The sequence below is a fragment of the Bos indicus x Bos taurus genome, chromosome 1 (assembly GCF_003369695.1).
Source record: "Bos indicus x Bos taurus breed Angus x Brahman F1 hybrid chromosome 1, Bos_hybrid_MaternalHap_v2.0, whole genome shotgun sequence".
Classification (NCBI taxonomy): Eukaryota; Metazoa; Chordata; class Mammalia; order Artiodactyla; family Bovidae; genus Bos; species Bos indicus x Bos taurus.
In genome coordinates, this window is record NC_040076.1 from 115,858,617 (window position 1) to 115,881,986 (window position 23,370).

Sequence of the window (23,370 nt, forward strand, 5' to 3'; positions counted from 1 at the left end):
CAGCAGGAAAGAACTGAAACCAGAGAGCAGACTGGAGGCAAAGTATAGTTGACCCAGTTTGAAGGTAGCCTGCAATAAAAGTCTCTTCTGATCTACCAAATCAATTCCTTCAACCTATTCCTCAGTCTTTTTTTTTTTCCTGAGATGAAATCTATGCAGAATTTCTATTTATTGTTAATATTATCAATTTTTTCATTGAAGTTTGTACAAATACACTGCTTTTCCCTTCCTCTTCTAATTTTCTTTACAAAAACCAAGTTCACCCTAAGAAGCATTTTAATAGTCTTTTTCAGTTACAGTTTTTAACTTTGAGATGTCTTTTCTATTAATATCTCCCTTATATCATCCCTTTCTTGCACTTAATGGCTGAAACAACATTCCAAAATTCTTCCTTTACCAATATTATGTAATACTTGCTATTTTTTTCCTATGTCTTTCATCTATCCTAAGTGGTCTCTGACTTTTTTCTTTCTGAGTATTTGTTGGAAATGTCTTTGTCCTATTGTCAGAAATGTTAATTTTTTTCCTGATAATTTTCCATATCTACATATATGCTGGCATTTGTGAAATAGTACAAAAATCTCAAGTCCTAAGCAACACAATAATCAAAAGAAAAAAACCCAGACACAGGTTGCTGTGCATAAACAGTAGTAACAGCCACTCACTCCCTCACAGAAAGCTATCATAACATTACTTAGGATCACTTTTACATTCTAATTGTTATACTTTGGGTTAATTAATAAAATATTGACAAAGTGTTTAAACTTCTGTTAAAATGACCTGTGGACCCAAAGCAGTTAAGTGCTACTGATCAGAAACAAAATTTCAAATTTCTCCAAGTTTATCTCTGAGAAATATCTGTTAATATAAACATACTTCTCTGTAACTCTTTTTACCTGAATATATACTAAACATTGGGCTTCCCTGGTGGCTCAGTGGTAAAGAATCCAGCTGCCAGTACAGAAGCCACAGGAGATGCAAGTTCAGTCCTTGAATCGGGAAGATCCCCTAGAGGAGGGAATGGATACCCACTCCAGTATTCTTACCTGGAGAATCCCATGGACAGAGGAGCCTGATGGGCTACAATCCATGGGCTCACAAAGAGTCAGACATGACTGAACACACACTCATTGAGTCTATTTTAAATTATTTTTATTAAAATATAGTTGATTTACAATGTGTTAGTTTCAAGTTACTAGCACCGTGACTCAATTATGTATATATTTCCCTGTGCTGTACAGTAGGTCCTTGTTGTGTACTCAGGAGTTTTTAATATGTGAACAGCACTGTTCTTAATTGCTTATACAGTTGAGAGAGAGAATTCTTCAAGAGTTTCTCATGCCCTTATATGTCTTGCTAGGGATGTTAATAATGCAAGGTCTTAATAGCCCATTTGTTTGTTGTTTAGTCACTAAGTCACATCGGACTCTTTTGTGACCCCATGGACTGTAGCCCACCAGCCTGCACTGTCCATGGGATTTCCCAGGCAAGATACTGGAGTGGGTTGGCATTTCCTTCTCCAGGGGATCTTCTTGACCCAGGGACTGAACCTCTGTCTCCTGCATTGGCAGGGAGATTCTTTACCACTGAACCACCTAGGAAACCCTAATTAGCCATTATGCAAGCCATTTCTCAGGGTTGTATTTACAACAAGGAATGCCAAGAAGGGAGTGGCAACGCATTTCAGTACTCTTGCATTGAGAACCCCATGAACAGTATGAAAAGGCAAAAAGGTAGGACACTGAAAGATGAACTCCCCAGGTCAGTACATGCCCAATATGCTACTCGAGATCAGTGGAGAAATAACTCCAGAAAGAATGAAAGGACAGAACCAAAGCAAAAACAGCATGCAGTTCTGGATGTGACTGGTGATAGAAGCAAGGTCCAGTGCTGTAAAGAGCAATATTGCATAGGGACCTGGAAATATATGTCCATGAATCAAGGCAAATTGGAAGTGGTCAAACAGGAGATGGCAAGAGTGAATGTCGACATTCTAGGAATCAGCAAACTAAGATGGACTGGAATGGGTGAATATAACTCAGATGACCATTATATCTACTACTGTGGGCAGGAATCCCTCAGAAGAAATTGAGTAGCCATCATGGTCAACAAAAGAGTCTGAAATGCAGTATTTGGATGCAATCTCAAAAATGACAGAATGATCTCTGTTCGTTTCCAAGGCAAAGCATTCAATATCATGGTAATCCAAGTCTATGCCCTGACCATTAATGCTGAAGAAGCTGAAGTTGAATGTTTCTATGAAGACCTACAAGACCTTTTAGAACTAACACCCCAAAAGATGTTTTTTTCATTATAGGGGACTGGAATGCAAAAGTAGGAAGTCAAGAAACACCTGGAATAACAGGAAAATTTGACCTTCAAGTAAAGAATGAAGCAGGGCAAAGGCTAATAGGCTTTTGCCAAGAGAATGCACTGGTCATAGCAAACACCCTTTTCCAGCAACACAAGAGAAGACTCTACACATGGATATCACCAGATGGTCAATACCGAAATAGATTGATTATATTCTTTGCAACCAAAGATGGAGAAGCTCTATACAGTGAGCAAAAACAAGACTGGGAGCTGACTGTGGCTCAGATCATGAACTCCTTATTGCCAAATTCAGACTGAAATTGAAGAAAGTAGGGAAAACCACTAGACCATTCAGGTATGACCTAAATCAAATCCCTTATGACTATACAGTGGAAATGAGAAATAGATTTAAGGGACTAGATCTGATAGACAGAGTGCCTGATGAAGGATGGACAGGGTTTCATGACATTGTACAGGAGACAGGGATCAAGACCATCCCCAAGAAAAAGAAATGCAAAAAAGTAAAATGGGTGTCTAAAGAAGCCTTACAAATAGCTGTGAAAATAAGAGAAGCGAAAAGCAAAGGAGAAAAGGAAAGATATACCCATTTGAATGCAGAGTTCCAAAGAATAGCAAGGAGAGATAAGAAAGCCTTCCTCAGCGATCAATGCAAAGAAATGGAGGAAACCAATAGAATGGGAAAGGCTAGAGATCTCTTCAAGAAAATTATAGATACCAAGGGAACATTTCATGCAAAGATGGGCTTGATAAAGGACACAAATGGTATGGGCCTATCAGAAGCAGAAGATATTAAGAAAAGGTGGCAAGAATACACAGAAGAACTGTACAAAAAAGATCTTCATGACCCAGATAATCACGATGGTGTGATCGCTTACTGAGAGCCAGACATTCTGGAATGTGAAGTCAAGTGGACCTTAGGAAGCATCACTACGAACAAAACTAGTGGAGGTGATGGAATTCCAGTTGAGCTATTTCAAATCCTAAAAGATGATGCTGTGAAAGTGCTGCACTAAAGTGTCAGCAAATTTGGAAAACTCAGCAGTGGACACAGGACTAAAAAGGTCAGTTTTCATTCCAATTCCAAAAAAAGGAAATGCCAAAGAATGCTCAAACTACTACACAATTACACTCATCTCACAGGCTAGTAAAGTAATGCTCAAAATTCTCCAAGCAAGGCTTCAGCAATATGTGAGCCATGAACTTGCAGATGTTCAAGCTGGTTTTAGAAAAGGCAGAGGAACCAGACATCAAATTGCCAACATCTGCTGGATCATCGAAAAAGCAAGAGAGTTCCAGAAAAACATATACTTCTGCTTTACTGACTATGCCAAAGCCTTTGACTGTGTGGACACAATCAACTGTGGAAAATTCTTCAAGAAATGGGAATACCAGACCACCTGACCTGCCTCTTGAGAAACCTATATGCAGGTCAGGAAGCAACAGTTAGAACTGGACATGGAACAACAGACAGGTTCCAAACAGGAAAAGGAGTACGTCAAGGCTGTATATTGTCACCCTGCTTATTTAACTTATATGCAGAGTACATCATGAGAAATGCTGGGCTGGAAGAAACACAAGCTGGATTCAAGATTGCAGGAGAAATATCAACAACCTCAGATATGCTGATGACACCACCCTTATGGCAGAAAGTGAAGAAGAACTAAAGAGCCTCTTGATGAAAGTGAAAGAAGAGAGTGAAAATGTTGGCTTAAAGCTCAACATTCAGAAAACTAAGATCACGACATCTGGTCCCATCACTTCATGGCAAATAAATGGGGAAACAGTGGAAACAGTGGCTGACTTTATTTTGGGAGGCTCCAAAATCACTGCGATGGTGATTGCAGCCATGAAATTAAAAGATGCTTACTCCTTGGAAGGAAAGTTATGACCAACCTAGATAGCACATTAAAAAGCAGAGACATTACTTTGCCAACAAAGGTTCATCTAGTCAAGGCTATGTTTTTTCCAGTAGTCATATATGTATGTAAGAGTTGGACTATAAAAAAAAGCTGAGCACAGAAGAATTGATGTTTTTGAACTGTGGTGTTGGAGAAGACTCTTAAGAGTCCCTTGGACTGCAAGGAGATCCAACCAGTCCATCCTGAAGATCAGTCCTGGGTATTCATTGGAAGGACGGTGTTGAAGCTGAAACTCCAATAGTTTGGCCACCTGATGAGAAGGGGTGACTCGTTTGAAAAGACCATGATGCTGGAAAAGATTGAGGGCAGGAGGAGAAGGGGACAACAGAGGATGAGATGGTTGGATGGCATCACCAACTCAATGGCCATGAGTTTGGGTAAATTGCAGGAGTTGGTGATGGACAAGGAGGCCTGGTGTGCTGCGGTTCATGGGGTCACAAAGAGTCAGACACGACTGAGCAACTGAACTGAACTGAATGCCGAAAAATGAGATAATGTTTCCCATTAGGAGCAAGAGCAGGCCAACTTACTGGATGTTATAAAAGAGGTGGATTCCCCAAGCTTAGTGTTCCCGGGCTACAACACAAACCTACTGTGTGCATAATGTCTTCCTGGATCCTTTACATACAAACCTGATACTCTTGCTGCTTGCTGACCATCAATAGTGCATTCCTTTTTCTCCAGCACTGAAGTTGTATATATTTTGCTAATATCCATGAAAAAATAACAGTGTAAGTTATTAGCTTTTAAGCAGAGTAAATTAAATTCCAGCCCCATATGTGTGTGTGTGTGTGTGTGTGTGTGTGTGTAATTTAATCTCAAAATATTTTATGAGGTGAACACTACTCTAGCCCCATTTTTATAGACAGGGAAACTAAAACATATATAAGAAATTCAATCACTTACCCTAAATCACATGGCTGGTAAGGGTTGGAACAAGGATTTACACCCAGGCCATTTGTCTCCAGAGTTCATGTCTTTACCTCTATGTTTTTTATACCACTCTAAGGAGACATATTCCTTCCTGCGATTCATGGGGTCACAAAGAGTCGGATACGACTGAGTGACTGAACTGAACTGAAGGAGACATATTAATTCATTTATCATTTATGTTTTAAAAGACCTTTAATTACTTTTCTTAGGAGTAAAAGCTACTAAAGCTTAACTAAAAATTTGTATCTTAAAGTAGTATTCTCAATGTAATGAAACAGAATGACACACTTGTACAGTAAAAAAAAAAAAAAAAAAGTTTTTTTTCCCATGCCAGAATGTTACCAGAATTTGTGTATCTTTTACCAAACAGTAATAAAGAGAATAACGCAAAGTGATATTCTTCCTCTCTCCAGACCTTCATGGCATCTCAGACATTCTCCCAGGCCAAACTCAAGTGCCATTTCTCAACAAATCTTGCCTGAATAGCTGCATATGATCTCTCCGTCCCATTTCCATTTTCTGTCTGGCTGGAACTTAGCACCTTAGCCTGTGCATTCTCCTTATTCCGTGTTGGTCACTTCCCTTTCTAGACAGTTAGTTCCTTAAAGGCAATTTCTACTTATGATTCACCTTTGAGTGTGATGCTTTGCATCTGTTGAGAAATGATACAAAGTACTAGTTAAGAAATGATTAAAAAATAAAATAAAATCCAACAAGGAATTTTAAATATTTTTTAACAAAGAATGTTTGAAGCAAAGTAAGATATTCAGATTTCCTAAATCTCTGCTGTGATTGCCTGACAACAAAAGTAATGTTTTCTCACTGTAAATTATAGAAAAACATACTGAATTTATATTCACTGATGTATTATTCATATATATACAAACACACACACAGACATACATATATATTTGCTTTCAGTTGAATGTTCTGATATTTTGAGGGTAAGAGGTGTGTATTTTCATCATGTTTTCCCACATGATAGCCATCACAAGGAAGATAATCACATCACATCTCTTCTGCCTTTAAAGCCCACACTGAAACCGACTGGTGTCATTTCAGGGGTACTCCAAAGAGCCCTGGTACCACAGTCCTATATGTCTCAGTGCCGAGAAAAATTCACTGAAAGCAAAGTGATAGATAAGAAGTGATTTATTAAAATAGGATGCTTGTGAGGCTTACAAGTGAATGGGTGAGAAACGGCACACCCTGAGGTCTTAGTGGTCTACAGTTTTATAATCAAAGGAAAAGGAGAAGACCTTCTTTTTCTTGAGTAGATGTCATGTTTTTGTCTTCAGCTCCTCCTCCAGGTTGAGCAGGAGAGTTTTCTTGTCCCTACATGGTCAAGCTAGATCCACAAATTGTTGTTTCTGATGTGTGCAGACAGCATGTCCTAGGGACCATTAACTTGCTGAGCTCACTTGGCAGGATGTGGGTCTTGTGCCACCATGGTTTTAGGGTATGTCCCATGCTTTTGTTCCCTGCTTTTGTTGCTAAACAAATCTGCTTGGGTTTGCAGTTAAGCAAACCTGTATTCTCAAGTACTTATTAACTTACAGGGGTTTCCTATGTTTTTCTACTTACAATCCCCTAGTGGGATTAACTATTGAATTACCTATTGTGTCCCTTCCTTCTGTCCCTATCAACACCTGGCCTCCTCTCCAGTCTCCCCCACTCTCCAATCTATTCCACTACTAGATGGATCTTTTTAATATTCTAATTTCTCTACACTGTGATTCTACTCAAAACCTTCAGTTACTCTCTGTTGACCATAATATAAAGCAGAACTCCTTGAGAGCATAGCCCTTCAGTCCAGATTTAACATGAGTGACACCTATTGCCTGCTTCTTTTCTACAGGAAACATTACTTCTGTCAAATTGACCTACTCATTATCTCACACATGTCCCTTGCATTTCTCTGCTTTTCTCATCCATGGGATAGAATACATCTAAATCTTTCACATTCTTCAAGGGCAAAATCAAAGCCATGCTTTTCTTAACACTCTGGTCAAGAATTTTGCCCCTATTCTCACATTTTTCCCTGTGGTGTCATGCTAGATTTACTTTATTCCATGTTATTCTTCTTACCTGAGGTGGGATTGTGATGTGTATTGAAATTTTTGCACTCCACTAAATGTCATCTTTCAAAGATTTCCCTCAGGAACTATTCCAATAATCCTCACATTATTTGAAATATTTCAAGGGCTCTTTCCTGGTAATAGCAGCACCAGCTTTGCTAGAGACCTAACCATTTTATTTTTACAAGCTCCCTTGGTTTCTGTAAAATAAAAAATATGGCCCAACCTGGTCATCCATCCTTTTTCTCAAAATCAATTTCCAATGATTTTTTTGTTCCTTTTTTAAAAAGTACTTTCTTTCAGAGGGAAGAAATTGACCACAATTGAGGACATCCTGAAAAATACACCATGGGTTGTAAAAGCATATACTCCTTGCCATGATTTAAAAAGAAAATCTTTTCCTTAGATTAACTGATAGAAATAAACAAAGGTCAGGTCTATGAGCATTTACATTAGTAACCAGAAGTTCCAGTCACCCTGTAGAGTCCTTTAGGGTTCATTTACATCACTTTTGGCAGTGACTTAGGCCATGGTTTTCCCATTAAAACTTTTTTCCAACTGGCATGACATGAAAAATTGAAATATTTTGTCATATTTAAGACTGTGCAATAATAAAAGAGCATACTCCATTGCCTGAAATTGCAGACAAATGTGCTTGCAAATTCTTTCTCTGTGGCCAGAAAAGCAATGGAGACTTTTACCATGGAGAGATTGACTATGAATTTCCTCAGTATTTCTGCCACTTCTAAAGGCATCAGCTGGGTTAAATACATTAATGTTTTACATCTGTGTATATGTTGATGTAAGACCACTGTCAAGTACATCTTCAGACAGAAAACTAGTGATGGTACATCTGCATTAAATAAAACCTAACTACATTGCCTTTCTCAGAAAGTCTGTGGGAAGATAATATGCCTCTACCACCATTTCCATTTGGTTTCATTTGTGGAAATGAGTGTTTTCCAGCTTTTAGATGATTTCTAACACTACAGAAGCCAAAAGTACAAGTTTAGAAGATTTTCATCAAGAACTCACTGAATTTTCCATGAAATTTTACTGAATAAGATCTAACAAAAATTCTTTTTTTTTTTTTTTGGTTACTTCTGATTTTCTAAAGAAAATATCTTAATTTTATCCATCATTGCTTTTTTTTAATCTATTTAAGTAACCATAGAAATAGCTTTAATGAAATCTTTTATGACTCCTGCATCCTATATTCCCAATATTATTGATATAAAGAAATTATAACAAGAGTTTAGGAAGCTGTTTAAAAATCATTAAATAAATACAAAATTTTGTATGTTTTATTTTGATGTTTTTCTTCATAGCATGCTGTCACTCTCCACCCTTTTACCATATGTTATTTCTTCACTACACTTACTAACCTGATTTTATATTCTTTTGTTCTATCCGCTGATAGTCATGTATTATCTAGTTATCTACTAACCTGATTTTACACTCTTTTATTCTGTCTGCTGATAGTTACCTGTTATCTAGTTATCTGTGTCTCATTAGGATATAAGGAAGCCCCATGAGTGCAGGAAGTTTCTCTTCCTCATTATGATATTTCTAGCACGAACAGCAGTATATGTAGGTCCTCACTAAATATTTACTAAATGTAGAGATGATTTAATTAATAACTCCTAACTGACATAAATTTGTGCATCATATCAGGAACTGGGCTGTAGTCTTGTAATAGGGGCTCATAACTGGGTATCCCTAAATTTATACAGCAACATTTGTATATATGCATTTCATGATTTGTCATACATTCTCTCAATAGATCATAAACCCCAAAGGGACAGAGGATTGTTGTTATAGAGGGGGAAAATGAGAAATTATCACTTATGCCAGGAAACATCTGGAATTGAGACAATGGAGAGAACCAATCATGGAGCTATTGGGCATAGGAAAGAGCCCTTTTGCATTCTGTTTGAATATTCCCCAGTGACGTTTTTCTGGAGATTCAGGACCAGAATAGAAAAAACCATCATGATGGAGACACATAGATGTGAATTATAAAATGCTAGAAGATAGTTTTATTTATTCAAATGAGTTCCCTGTATTTATCTGTCTCTGACATACTCACTGAAATCCTGACAACAACTGATATGTTGTCATCTGGAGCCCCAAATCCTCAACTTTTAGAATCTTGAAGGTTAGTTTACATTAACTATTTATCTATTTCATACCACACTATAATTTATTTAATATTTTCTGGGACTTTTGACCTTATGTCTTTAAAGGTTGAAATTTGTTTGGGCCAGTATGCTACTGGAGGAGTTTGGCAAATGTTAACAAGAAAAATAAATCATAAGGTGTTAGTTTGAAAATGAATCTGTAATCCTATGCAAGCAATAAAAACTGGAAAAAAAATCTTATTCAGTACCCAGAAGAGAAAGTACTAATTCAAGCAGTGCAAGTAGTGAAATTTAGCTATTCTTTTTAAGCAAATTAAAGCATCACCTTAGTTAAATTCAAACCAAAAATTACACATTCTCAACAAAATTACCCATTCTCTCATATATTACACATTCTCAAAAAGAATCCAAACTTACATATTAGGCCATAAAGCAAGATGTTAATCCAGGACAACCACAGTATGGCTTTTAGCACTCACTATAAATTACCTTGGTTCACACTGAACCCTGGCTCAGGGAAGACTACGGTTTGTTAGATTTATTCAAGCATTATCTCATTTCCTTTGCCAATAGTTTACTGAATTTACTTTTTTTTTTTTAAGTGGGTTTGCTTCTTTTTGGTTGTTTTTTCTCTTTCCCTTGTAATGTCATTTCATTGGATATTTGGGCTAGTAACAGAAGACCCTTAAGTCAGCTTTAAAGAACAAAAGCATCTTTCATTTCACCTTTTACTTACCTAATAAGTAAGGCAATCTTTCGTGCTTGGTTGATTAAGCACTTGGATAGTATTGTCAAGGACCCAGGTATTTTCTATCTTTCCATAGGAAGATCATCACTGTTGGTTTAGCAAGATACCCAGGACAACTACAAATGCTGTATGCAAGCATGACAATTTCAAGAAGAGATAAGAATACTCTGAAGAGAAACTTCCCAGATTACCAATAGCAGGTTTATCCTTGTATTTTTGATGCCCTGAGTAAGTCATATTTCTGATCTAACTACACACTCCATCTTCTCCTGGTTATGATAGTTATTTTTATTGTTGTCAGTTTTTGTTTTCTCATATAGTTTTAATATCTTAATTAGTATTAATAAAATGATAGCACTTAGCCTTCAGACTGCAGACCTTTAAATCTTTCTAATGTTTGTGAGGAAATGCCAGCAAGGTTTAAAAAATATATGTCCTCTCTCAGCACAGCTATAGAAAAGCAGCTATTATTTTGCATTATAATGTCCATATTAAATTTAATTCTAATAAGGAAACTTTTTACAAGAGCTAAACTTCAACAATGGTTTTATATTATTGAAAAAAACCTTTAACCTCTAAAGTACTTGTAATGCTGAGTGGCTTATTTCATGTTGTCCAGATAACGGTATCAAATTGACATCACTATATTCTAAAATGTATAAACGTCCTGAGTTTATTAGGCCACAAGAGAATTAATTGACATTTTCGGGCTTTCCAGGCGGTGCTAGTGGTGAACCCACCTGCCAATGCAGAAGACGTAAGAGGCATGGGTTAGACCCCTGGGTGGGGAAGATTCCCTTGGAGAAGGGTGAAAGGTTGTTGTTGAACCATGAAAGACACCAGGATTCTTGTCCTCTGGAGGAGAATTCAATCCAGGGACAGAGATGAGGCTTGATCGCTCACAGCTTTTGTGTAATAGAGTTTTATTACAGTATAAAAGTGATAGAGAAAGCTTCTGACATAGACATCAGAAGTGGGCAGAAAGAGTACCCCCTTGCTAGTGTTAGCAATGGAGTTATATACCTTTTAATTAGTTATTACAGTGAATCAAAAGAATGTCTCAAGTTTGTGAAAATTTTACCAGACCTACTCCCATAATGTACATTCTAAGATATCAGGATTAGTCAGAAGGTTTTCAGGAAGGAGAAACTGTCTTCCAGCAGGATACATTGTTGTTGTACAATTCCTAGTACAGAGTTTAAACTGAGTTGTGTAATTGACTAAGACTAAGGAATAGGAAAAGGAGTACGTCAAGGCTGTATATTGTCACCCTGTTTATTTAACTTCTATGCAGAGAACATCATGAGAAACGCTGGGCTGGAAGAAGCACAAGCTGGAATCAAGATTGCCAGGAGAAATATCAATAACCCCAGATGTGCAGATGACACCACCCTTATGGCAGAAAGTGAAGAGAAACTGAAAAGCGTCTTGATGAAAGTGAAAGTGGAGAGTGAAAAAGTTGGCTTAAAGCTCAACATTCAGAAAACGAAGATCATGGCATCTGGTCCCATCACTTCATGGGAAATAGATGGGGAAACAGTGGAAACAGTGTCAGACTTTATTTTTCTGGGCTCCAGAATCACTGCAGATGGTGACTGCAGCCATGAAATTAAAAGACGTTTACTCCTTGGAAGGAAAGTTATGACCAACCTAGATACCATGTTCAAAAGCAGAGACATTACTTTGCCAACAAAGGTTCGTCTAGTCAAGGCTATGGTTTTCCCTGTGGTCATGTATGGATGTGAGAGTTGGACTGTGAAGAAGGCTGAGTGCTGAAGAATTGATGCTTTTGAAGTGTGGTGTTGGAGAAGACTCTTGAGAGTCCCTTGGACTGCAAGGAGATCCAACCAGTCCATTCTAAAGGAGATCAGCCCTGGGATTTCTTTGGAAGGAATGATGCTAAAGCTGAAACTTCAGTACTTTGGCCACCTCATGCAAAGAGTCGACTCATTGGAAAAGACCCTGATGCTGGGAGGGATTGGGGGCAAGAGGAGAAGGGGACGCCAGAGGATGAGATGGCTGGATGGCATCACTGACTCGATGGACGTGAGTCTCAGTGAACTCCGGGAGTTGGTGATGGACAGGGAGGCCTGGCATGCTGCGATTCATGGCATCACAAAGAGTCGGACACGACTGAGCAACTGATCTGATCTGATCTGAAGGAATGTAGAGGGGAAAAAAAGTTTGTCCTTTTCTCTTCCTTGAGAATTCCAGACCCTTCCCTCCTTGGAGACCCCCAGACTTCTTATCAACCTACCTAGGAATTGAGTCTCTCAAGGGTATGGCAACCCACTCCAGTATTCTTGCCTGGAGAATCCCATGGACAGAGGAGCCTAGTGGACTACAGCCCATAGGTCTTCAGTCAGATGTGACTGAAGAGACTTAGCACACAAAAACAAATAAAAGATGAGCTTTTGTATATCTGATTTAAGAGAGAAAAACTATTTCCAAACAAACAAAAACTGAGAGAGTTTGTCAACAACAAAGCCCGTGTTGTAAATATTAAAAGGAATTCTTCAGGCAAAAGAAAAATCATCCTAGAAGGAATAAGGAAATGCAGAAGGAATGGAGACCAATGGAAAGATAAATTAAAATGGGGCTAAATATAAACAAATATTGACCATATAAAAATTAGTAATGATACACATGGGGGTTAAGAAATATATATAATTTAAAATGCATGCAACAATAACAAATGTGAGAGTGAGTCAAAGGATTGTATGGTTGTAGTATTATTTGGGAAGTAGGCAAAACATTCATTTATATCAGACAGAGTTGTCCCATTGAAATATTATGTCATGCAAGCCACTAATGTAATTTTAAATTTTCTAGGTAGTCACATTAGAAAAAGTAAAATCAGTAACATCTGTTTTAATGTATTTTTATCTAAGTAATATATGAAATTTTCAATATATAATAATTTTTTTAAAACATTGAGATATATTACATACATTTTTGTACTAAATCTTCAATGTTCAGTATGTTATACTTACAGCAAATCTCAACTCAGACTAACCATATTATAAATGCTCAATAGCCACATGCAGTGACCACTATGTTACATGAAACAATATCAGGCCCTAATAAATCAAGGATATATCTTTAAATCTTTACAGTTATCACTAAAATTACTAAAAGTAGAAGAATACATAGTCCTCAAGTATGAGAATAGGAAAAAATGGAGTATTAAGTAGAATTACTAAAGTAATAAGTTCTAATAGTGCCCTGCCCAGATCTCCTTTATCTGGCCAGCGTACCTGCACTCCAACTGTTTTGAGTGTTTGCTGCTTATGGCACAAAGCTTCCCTCATCTGAAGAATTGCCCTTCACCAAAGGGGAACCAGTACCCCTGGAGGTTATTTTCCTGACCCCCAACAGGAAGTCAAAGGCAATGACTGACAGACAGAGGGCAAAAAGACCTGGAACCCTTGGCAAAAGGGTAGACCAAAGGAACATAAAACAAGTGAGACAAATAAATATAGTAGATATAAACCCAAATATATCAGCAACTAAATTAAGATGTATATGGTCTGAGTAGTATAGTTAAAAGATAAATACTATCAGATGATATAAATATGTTTTTAAAAAGCCGAACTATATATGCAGGTCAGGAAGCAACAGTTAGAACTAGACATGGAACAACAGACTGGTTCCAAATAGGAAAAGGAGTACATCAAGGCTGTATATTGTCACCCTGCTTATTTAACTTCTATGCAGAGTACATCATGAGAAACGCTGGACTGGAAGAAGCACAAGCTGGAATCAAGACTGACGGGAGAAATATCAATAATGTCAGATATGCAGATGATACCACTTTTATGGCAGAAAGCGAAGAGGAACTAAAAAGCCTCTTGTTGAAAGTGAAAGTGAAGAGTGAAAAAGTTGGCTTAAAACTCAACATTCAGAAAACGAAGATCATGGCGTCTGGTCCCATCACTTCATGGGAAATAGATGGGGAAACAGTGGAAACAGTGTCAGACTTTATTTTTGGGGGCTCCAAAATCACTGCAGATGGTGAATGCAGCCATGAAATTAAAAGATGCTTACTCCTTGGAAGGAAAGTTATGACCAACCTAGATAGCATATTCAAAAGCAGAGACATTACTTTGCCAACAAAGGTCCGTCTAGTCAAGGCTATGGTTTTTCCAGTGGTCATGTATGGATGTGAGAGTTGGACTGTGAAGAAAGCTGAGCACCAAAGAATTGATGCTTTTGAAGTGTGGTGTTGGAGAAGACTCTTGAGAGTCCCTTGGACTGCAAGGAGATCCAACCAGTCCATTCTAAAGGAGATCAGCCCTGGGATTTCTTTGGAAGGAATGATGCTAAAGCTGAAACTCCGATACTTTGGCCACCTCATGTGAAGATTCGACTCGTTGGAAAAGACCCTGATGCTGGGAGGGATTGGAGGCAGAAGGAGTAGGGGATGACAGAGGATGAGATGGCTGGATGGCATCACCAACTCGATGGACATGAGTTTGAGTAAACTCCGGGAGTTGGTGATGGACAGGGAGGCCTGGTGTGCTGCGGTTCATGGGGTCGCAAAGAGTCGGACACGACTGAGCGACTGAACTGAACTGAACTGAACTATATATATGCTCCTTATCACCCCACTCCAGTACTCTTGCCTGGAAAATCCTATGGATGGAGGAGCCTGGTGGCTTACAGTCCATGGAGTCGCTAAGAGTCGGACATGACTGAGCAACTTCACTTTCAATTTTCACTTTCATGCATTGGAGAAGGAAATGGCAACCCACTCAGTGTTCTTGCCTGGAGAGTCCCAGGGACGGGGGAGCCTGGTGGGCTGCCGTCTATGGGGTTGCACAGTTGGACATAACTGAAGCGACTTAGCATAGCATAGCATATGAAAAATAAACTTATATATAAAAGGACTCAGAAAGATATACTCTACAAGCTCATGCCAAAAGAAAACTGATTTTGCTATACCAATATCACATATGATCTACTTTAAAGCAAGAAATATCTCTAGAAATGAAAGAAATCTTTAATAATAATAAAAGGGTCCATCTACTAGGAAGATATAAAAATTATTTTGTATACACCTACTAATACAATTGCACAATATGTAAAGCAAAATTGACAGGCTTAAAAAGAAAAATTTACAAATCCACAGAGAGGCAGAATTTAACACAGCTTTTGGATAAGTTTCAAAATAAACATCCAAAAAAGCTTGAAGCTATAGTAAATCTGAACAACACTATTAATAAAATAATAGCATTGTTTCATTAAAATGCACAAAAGAATGGCACCATACACAATTTTGGCTAGTATATATATAGAACATTTACAAAATCAACCATATTTGGGGCCAAAAAGCCAAACTCAAAAAATTTAAAAGGACTTGAACAAATTAAATGTGTTATTTCATCATAGTAGAATAAAACATGAACGTGAAGTCGCTCAGTTGTGTCCGACTCTTAGCGACCCCATGGACTGTAGCCTACCAGGCTCCTCTGTCCATGGGATTTTCTAGGCAATAGTACTGGAGTGGGTTGCCATTTCCTTCTCCAAAGTAGAAACCAATAACTAAAAGAGAAATAAGGTCCTCAAACATCTATAAGTTAAACAATGTGTTTCTATGTAACTAATGAGTTTAAAGGGAGAAGGCAATGGCACTCCACTCCAGTACTCTTGCCTGGCAAATCCCATGGATGGAGGAGGCTGGTAGGCTGCAGTCCATGGGGTCACGAAGAGTCAGACACGACTGAGCAACTTCACTTTCACTTTTCACTTTCATGCATTGGAGAAGGAAATGGCAACCCACTCCAGTGTGCTTGCCTGGAGAATCCCAGGGACAGGGGAGCCTGGTGGGCTGCCATCTATGGGGTCGCACAGAGTCAGACATGACTGAAGCGACTTAGCAGCAGCAATGAGTTTAAGATGAAATTATAATGTAATGGTAAAATACATGAAGTGAATAATGAATGAAGTAACATATTTTGAGATATCTAGTTGAGCTATCACCAAGCTTAGAGAGAAATCTATAACTTAAATTCATGTCTGAGGAAAGTAAAAAGTCCGAATATCAATTGTTTAGATATTCATCTCAAGAAATAAAAGATACCAAATTAAACTAAAAAAGAGGAAAAAAGGAAAAATAAATATGAGAGTAAGGATAAATAATAAAAATAATAAAAAATAAAGGACAAAAATAAGAAACATAGATGCAAGAAAAAAATCAATGTCAAAAAGCTGATTCTTGGAAAGACTAATGAATTGACAATTGACTTCCTAGCAAGTCTAAACAATAAATAAATATATATGTATTTGTGATATATATCACAAATAACATATATCAAGAGATGTAAGAAGTAAAAAAAAAAAAAGTAAAACCACAGAGGGTGGCAGAAATAAATCTCTAGGCAATCTAGGAATAAAAAGATTTTCTATAATAAAAAAAATTTACTGAAAAATACAAATCAATAAAAGGGAATTATCTTAAACTACAGAATATTTATTGAATATTTTAAAGCTATCACAAAATTGTACTTAAGTATGAAATATTGAAAACTGACCTCTAATTTTGGGAATGGATGGGAAAATGTTGTCCACTATCAGCCTTTGTATTTGACATTGTACTGCAAATAATATCCAGAATCAGAAATAGATTATTGTTTGATAGCATCAAAAGTTGAATGGATGACTAAATGGTGATATATATTCACACCCTGGAGAAGGGAATGGCAACCCACTCCAGTATCCTTGCCTGGGGAATCCCATGGACAGAGGATCCTGGCTGGCCAGGGTCCATGGGATTGCAAAGAGTCAGACACTACTGAGTAACACACACATATAATCATACAGTGGAATACTGTGCTGCAAGGAAAAATAATAAACTATGGCTACACTAAACAATATGAATGAATCTCATAAATAAAGTGATGAACTAAAGAAACCAAAGACAGGTGTATACTATATTATTTCATTTATATAAAGGTAAAAAATATGTAAAAATAAATTGGTGGTAAGTAGAAATAAAGATAATAGTTAACTTTGTGGCAATAATCACTAGGAAGGAGAAAACTGGGACTTCTGGGCTACTTCTTTGGTTCTCTGTTTCTTGATCTGAGTATATGATTACATGGGTTTGCACTTATACTTTGTGCTCCTTCTCTCTGTGTCTCTCTGATATTTTTAATGAAATATTTATTTAGAAACAAAAGTGCTTAATACTTATTAGATGTTCCTGGTTCTTTCTGGGGTGTGTGTGTGTATGTGTGCATGCGTATGCATGTATGCATACTTACTCGCTCAGTCGTGTACAACTGTCTTGGCCCCATGGGCTGTAGCCCACCAGGCTCCTCCATCCATGGGATTTCCCAGGCAAGAGTACTGGAGTGGGTTGCCATTTCCTACTCCAGGGGATCTTCTCAACTCAGGGATTGAACCTATGTCTCTTGCATCTCCTGCATTGGTAAGCAGATTCTTTACCACTAGCACCACCTGAAAGCCCATGAAAATATGTTTGTTGTGGAAGGCAGATTAAATTTTGTGAGACAACCTATTGAGTTATCGTTTGCTTTATATACCTTTTATAATTATATTTTAGAAAGAACATTTCATGTTGATTATTGTACATATACAATCACCATTTAATAACAGCTTAAATATAGAATGACCAACCTAGACAGCATATTAAAAAGCAGAGACATTACTTTGCCAACAAAGGTCCATCTAGTCGAGGCTATGATTTCTCCAGTGGTCATATATGGATGTGAGATTTGGACTCTAAAGAAAGCTGAGCACTGAAGAATTGATGCTTTTGAACTGTGGTGGTGGAGAAGACTCTTGAGAGTCCCTTGGACTGCAAGGAGATCCAACTAGTTCATTCTAAAGGAGATTGGTCCTGGGTGTTCATTTGAAGGACTGATGTTGAAGCTGACTTGGCCACCTGATACGAAGAGCTGATTCATTTGAAAAGACCCTGATGCTGGGGAAGATTGAGGGCAGGAGGAGAAGGGGACAACAGAGGATGAGATGGTTGAATGGCATCACCAACTCAATGGACATGAGTTTGGGTAGACTCTGGGAGTTGGTGATGGACAAGGAGGCCTGGCCTGCTGCAGTTCATGGGGTCGCAAAGAGTTGGACACGACTAAGCTACTGAACTTAACTGAAATATAGAAAATAGAGAAAAACTATAAATTCTGTTACAAATTATGTTAAATAACCTTTTAAGTTTTCATTATTACTTCTCACACTAAGAGTATGGTCTTTAAAATATGCTAGAAAGGATTTTTTCTAGTAGTGAGAAGAAAAGATGTAAAGTTTAGATCCATTATCTGGTGGAGGCAACAGAAATCTTTCAAGTATGAATAAGGTGAGCTAAGTCATTTGCCTAATGAGACCCTCAGCACTCTTTCAGTAATCTCATTTTATCTTTTTTTTAATACAGCTTCGTCTATTGTGTGTATATTTATGTAGTTGATGCATAATCTTTTATATATTATACGTGTACAATACAGTGATTCACATTTAAAGGTTATATACCAAAGAGCACAATGAAATAGCAGTCCTCCAGACACTGTTTAGTTATGACAGTGAGTACTCTTATTTTTTTAAATAAATAGAATTTTTAAAACATCTTCTTTCTCTCTACTTTTCTATTTTCATGGAGATCCATGTAGGTTATGGAAAGTCTGTGGAGGCTTGTGGGATGAGTAGAAAGTGTGAGAACCGCTGATTTCTGTTGAAGCAGTTGAGGTCTTAAGATGAATGGGGTTTCTGATCTACCACATTACATCACTTCTGGTTGTATCAAATTTACATCTACTAAGCAGCACAAAATTTTTGTGGCAGACGTCTTTTGCCCACAGTCTAACACAAGAACATATGGAAATTGAGTTAAATATTTGATTTGACTCAATGCATAATACACACAGAAAAATGAAGCAGAAACATGTATATAAAAATATGAGCTTTTTTCACAAATCTGTTTCTACTCAGAAGAAAAAAATCTTATAATAAAATATTTTTGTGCTATAATAAAAGACTTCCTCTCTCTTTGCTTTTCTCTCCTCCAGTCTCTCTCTCTTTCTCAGTCTCTCTTGTACACACCCAAACAAAATCTGATTTTACAAAAAGCAGAAATGCAATTTAGATGGCCTGGGAAAATAATAGACAAATGATATCATAAATTTAGAAAATGCTATTGGAAAAATGTCTGGTATAAACAAATAGGGAAGCTGCAACGTATCAAATTAGGTAATTAAGCTCTTTCTTCTCTAAAGCAAAGGAATATCAGAGTGAAGAAAAACAGTAAGTTCTCCTTGGAAATTGAACCATGGGGTCGCAAAGAGTCGGACACGACTGAGCGACTGAACTGAACTGAACTGAAACATCATCCATAAATATTCATACCATAAGTTCCCTTTTAGACAAAAATTTTAGAATTTAAACAGAATTTTAAAGGGAACTTGTTTTTAATGCTAAAACCTCTGGAGGGTTTTTGTTGGATGGTTTATGGGTGCTTGAGTAAGTAATACAATAAATAATAGTCTTGAGTCACAACAAACCTTAATAGGCTTTTTCAGTAATCAAATATTAAAATTATTTCAATAAATATTTATATGTTATATACTATGATATATTACTTATTTTTCTTTAGTCAATAATCTTTTAGTGTAATCAAAATAAAAATAAATTGTATATATACTTTCATTTTTACCATTTCCAACATTTTTTTTCTTTGTATAGACACAGGTTTCTATATGATAACATATTCCTTCTACCTAAAATACTTTTTAACTTTTCTTATAGTGAAAGTTTGTTGATAACGAATTCTTTTGTCTTTCCTTGTCTATAAAATCTTTATTTCTCTTTCATTTTTCAGTGATAGATTAACTGGGCACTAATTTCTGAGGTAATTGTTTTTTTCTCTTTCAGTGCTATAAAGATGCTCCTCCGTCATTGTCAGGCTTCAGTTCAGTTCAGTTCAATTCAGTCGCTCAGTCATGTCCGACTCTTCGCAACCCCATGAATTGCAGCACGCCAGGCCTCCCTGTCCATCACCAACTCCCAGAGTTCACTCAAACTCACGTCCACCGCAGAGAAGGCAATGGCACCCCACTCCAGTACTCTTGCCTGGAAAATCCCATGGATGGAGGAGCCTGATAGGCTGCAGTCCATGGGGTCCCTAAGAGTTGGACACGACTGAGAGGCTTCACTTTCACTTTTCACTTTCATGCATTGGAGAAGGAAATGGCAACCCACTCCAGTGTTCTTGCCTGGAGGATCCCAGGGATGGAGGAGCCTGGTGGGCTGCCATCTATGGGGTCGCACAGAGTCGGACACGACTGAAGCGACTTAGCAGCAGCAGCAGCATGTCCATCGAGTCGGTGATGCCATCCAGCCATCTCATCCTCTGTCGTCCCCTTCTCCTCCTGCCCCCAATCCCTCCCAGCATCAGGGTCTTTTCCAATGAGTCAACTCTTTGCATGAGGTGGCCGAAGTATTGGAGTTTCAGCTTCAGCATCAGTCCTTCCCATGAACACGCAGGACTGGTCACCTTTAGGATGGACTGGTTGGATCTTCTTGCAGTCCAAGGGACTCTCAAGAGTCTTCTCCAACACCACAGTTCAAAAGCATCAATTCTTCGGCACTCAGCTTTCTTTATAGTCCAACTCTCACATCCATACATGACCACTGGAAAAACCATAGCCTTGACCTTGTCAGGCTTAGATAGCTTCTAATAAAAAGTTTATTATAACTCTTAGCTTTGTTCTCCTTGTGTATCTTTTTTGCACTGGTTGCTGTCTAGATTTTATCTTGGTCTTTAGTATTGGTGTGTCTAGGTGTTTTCTTCCTTTCTCTTATGTACTTTTCCTCCCTTCCTCACCCTCCCTCCTTTCTCTCTTCCTTTCTTTTCAGTATTTCTTCTATGGGTGTTCTATGAGTTTTTCAAGTCTTTGATTTAATATCTTTCACTATTTGAGAGGAATGTTTAGCCATTATATTTTCAAATATATCTTCTCCTCTTTCCCTCTTTTTATTTTGGAATTTCAGTTGCTCATATTTTAGACTGTTTGACATTGTCCCACAGTTCTTGGACCTACTGGCCTTTTCTTCCCTCTTTGTGTTTGCTTTGAATTTTTTTTTTTTTTTTTGACTGATCTTTATCTTTGTTATTATATCTTTATTTCTGGCATTTCCATTTCATAGTTTCCATTTTTATGCTAAAATTTTCTGTATGTTCTTGTATGTTATCCTTCTTTTATACTAGAACCTTTAACACATTACTCAAAGTTTTCCCTTTTAAATATCATGCCTAATTGTATTGTCTCTTGGTAAAAAGTTACTTTATCTTGAATTTTTGGAATCACGTCATTTTTGGTTGAAAGCTGGATGTCACATATAGACCAGTAAAGACTGAGTTATATATAGATTATAGATATATGCCTAGAATTGGGCACACATATTCTTCTACTATACATTGGAGAATTGAGTCAACTTAGTCAAAAGTTGGGGGGGTTCCCTGGTGGCTCAGATAGTAAAGCGTCTGCCCTCAATGCGAGAGACCCGGGTTCGATCCCCGGGTCAGGAAGATCCCCTGGAGAAGGAAATGGCAACCCACTCCAGTATTCTTGCCTAGAAAATCCCATGGATTGAAGAGCCTGGTGGGCCACAGTCCATGGGGTCGCAAAGAGTTGGACACGACTGAGCAACTTCATGGAGTCAAAAGTTGAGTAGACTTTGGGTTTTGTTAGCTCAGTGTTAACCTTCTGCACACTACTGACTTCAGATTCCTCTGGAATCACCTTGTACTTAACGGGGAAGTTGAGTTTCCAGAGAATAATTTTTAATGTTCCATTTCCACTCTCAAGTTTAGTCTTCTTCTGTGAACGTAACCTCAAAGACGGTTTCTCATTTCTTGCCTCTCCTCCAATGATAGACTGTTGTTACTTGTTATTTGGTGTTAGCAAGCCTGGTGGTGGAGGGGGGAAATATTCTCTGTTTCATCCTTTATCCTTTCTTAGGCAAGACCTCTTCTCACAGAAAGGGATTTTTTGGTGATTATGCCCCTTGGCTACTTGTAGTTGACTTCTAATAGTCTGGGCCAGGGGGAATTCCTTCCCTTCCCTCAGGAGTTAAAGGTGGTTTTTTGTTTTTGTTTTTTTCTGCTCCCTCTCCTATCTCCAATTATGTCTGGGAAAAACAGTATTTGCTGCCAGTTCCCCAGAGGCTTAAAGTTTTTATACCATAGCAAAAATAGAAGAAATGATCCAGGCATGGGTTTCTATATCCCTCACTGCTGTTCCCCTACCTGAGTCCTGCGTTGCCAGGGGTCTCTTTCTGGTCTACGGCCCCCATTCTCAATCTATCTCATGGGAAACCAATGAAGGCCATGGAAAAGAATCTGGAAGTGGGTACAAAATGCCTTTGTGTCTATCATTTCAGGTATTCTATATTAAGACCCAGAAAACTGGTTTGTGGGCTAATCACTTGTTTTTGTAAATAAATATTCAATGAAGTGTAGTCATACTCAATCATTTGCATAATGTCTATAGTTGTTTTTGTATTATAAACACAGAGTTGAGTAGTTGCAGCAGATACTTTGTGGCCCACAAAGCCTAAAATACTTATTATTTGACCTTTATATATAAGTTTTCCAATCAATGTTCTATATTCCTACACTAACCTAAAGTTAGCCATTAGCAATTCATTTAAAATTTAGGTAATTTCTACTTACCTACTTTTTGATTGCCCCATTTTCTTCCCATGCTCTATCCCAAGTAAACTCACTTCCCCATATTTTAATAAAGCCCCCTATCTTTTCTTAGTTTTCAGGTTGCTTGTTAACCTATGAAACTCAATTCTCTGGTTGAAGAAATGTTATTTTGTCAAAGTGCTGGTTTTTATGGATTTTTTCTTACTTTTTTTTTTTTTTTTTTTTTAGGTTTCTCTTATTGTTATGTTGGAAGTGATTCTGCTTTCAGTTGTTTTTTTTGTTTGTTTTTTTTTTTTAGCATTCTAGCTGAAGCCCCTCATTGAAATTTTAGTTTGGTATGCTATATTTTTTTTTCCCAGTCCTGTGAAAGTTCTGGCAGCTCTATGTGGGGTTAAAGGTGACCTCCTCCAAAAAGGCTTATGCCATACTCCAGTCTGCTGCACGCAGAGCTCCATCCCTGTGGCAGTCCACTGCTGACCCGTACCTCCACAGGAAATGCTCAAACACAGTTCTGTCTCAGTCTCTGTGGGGT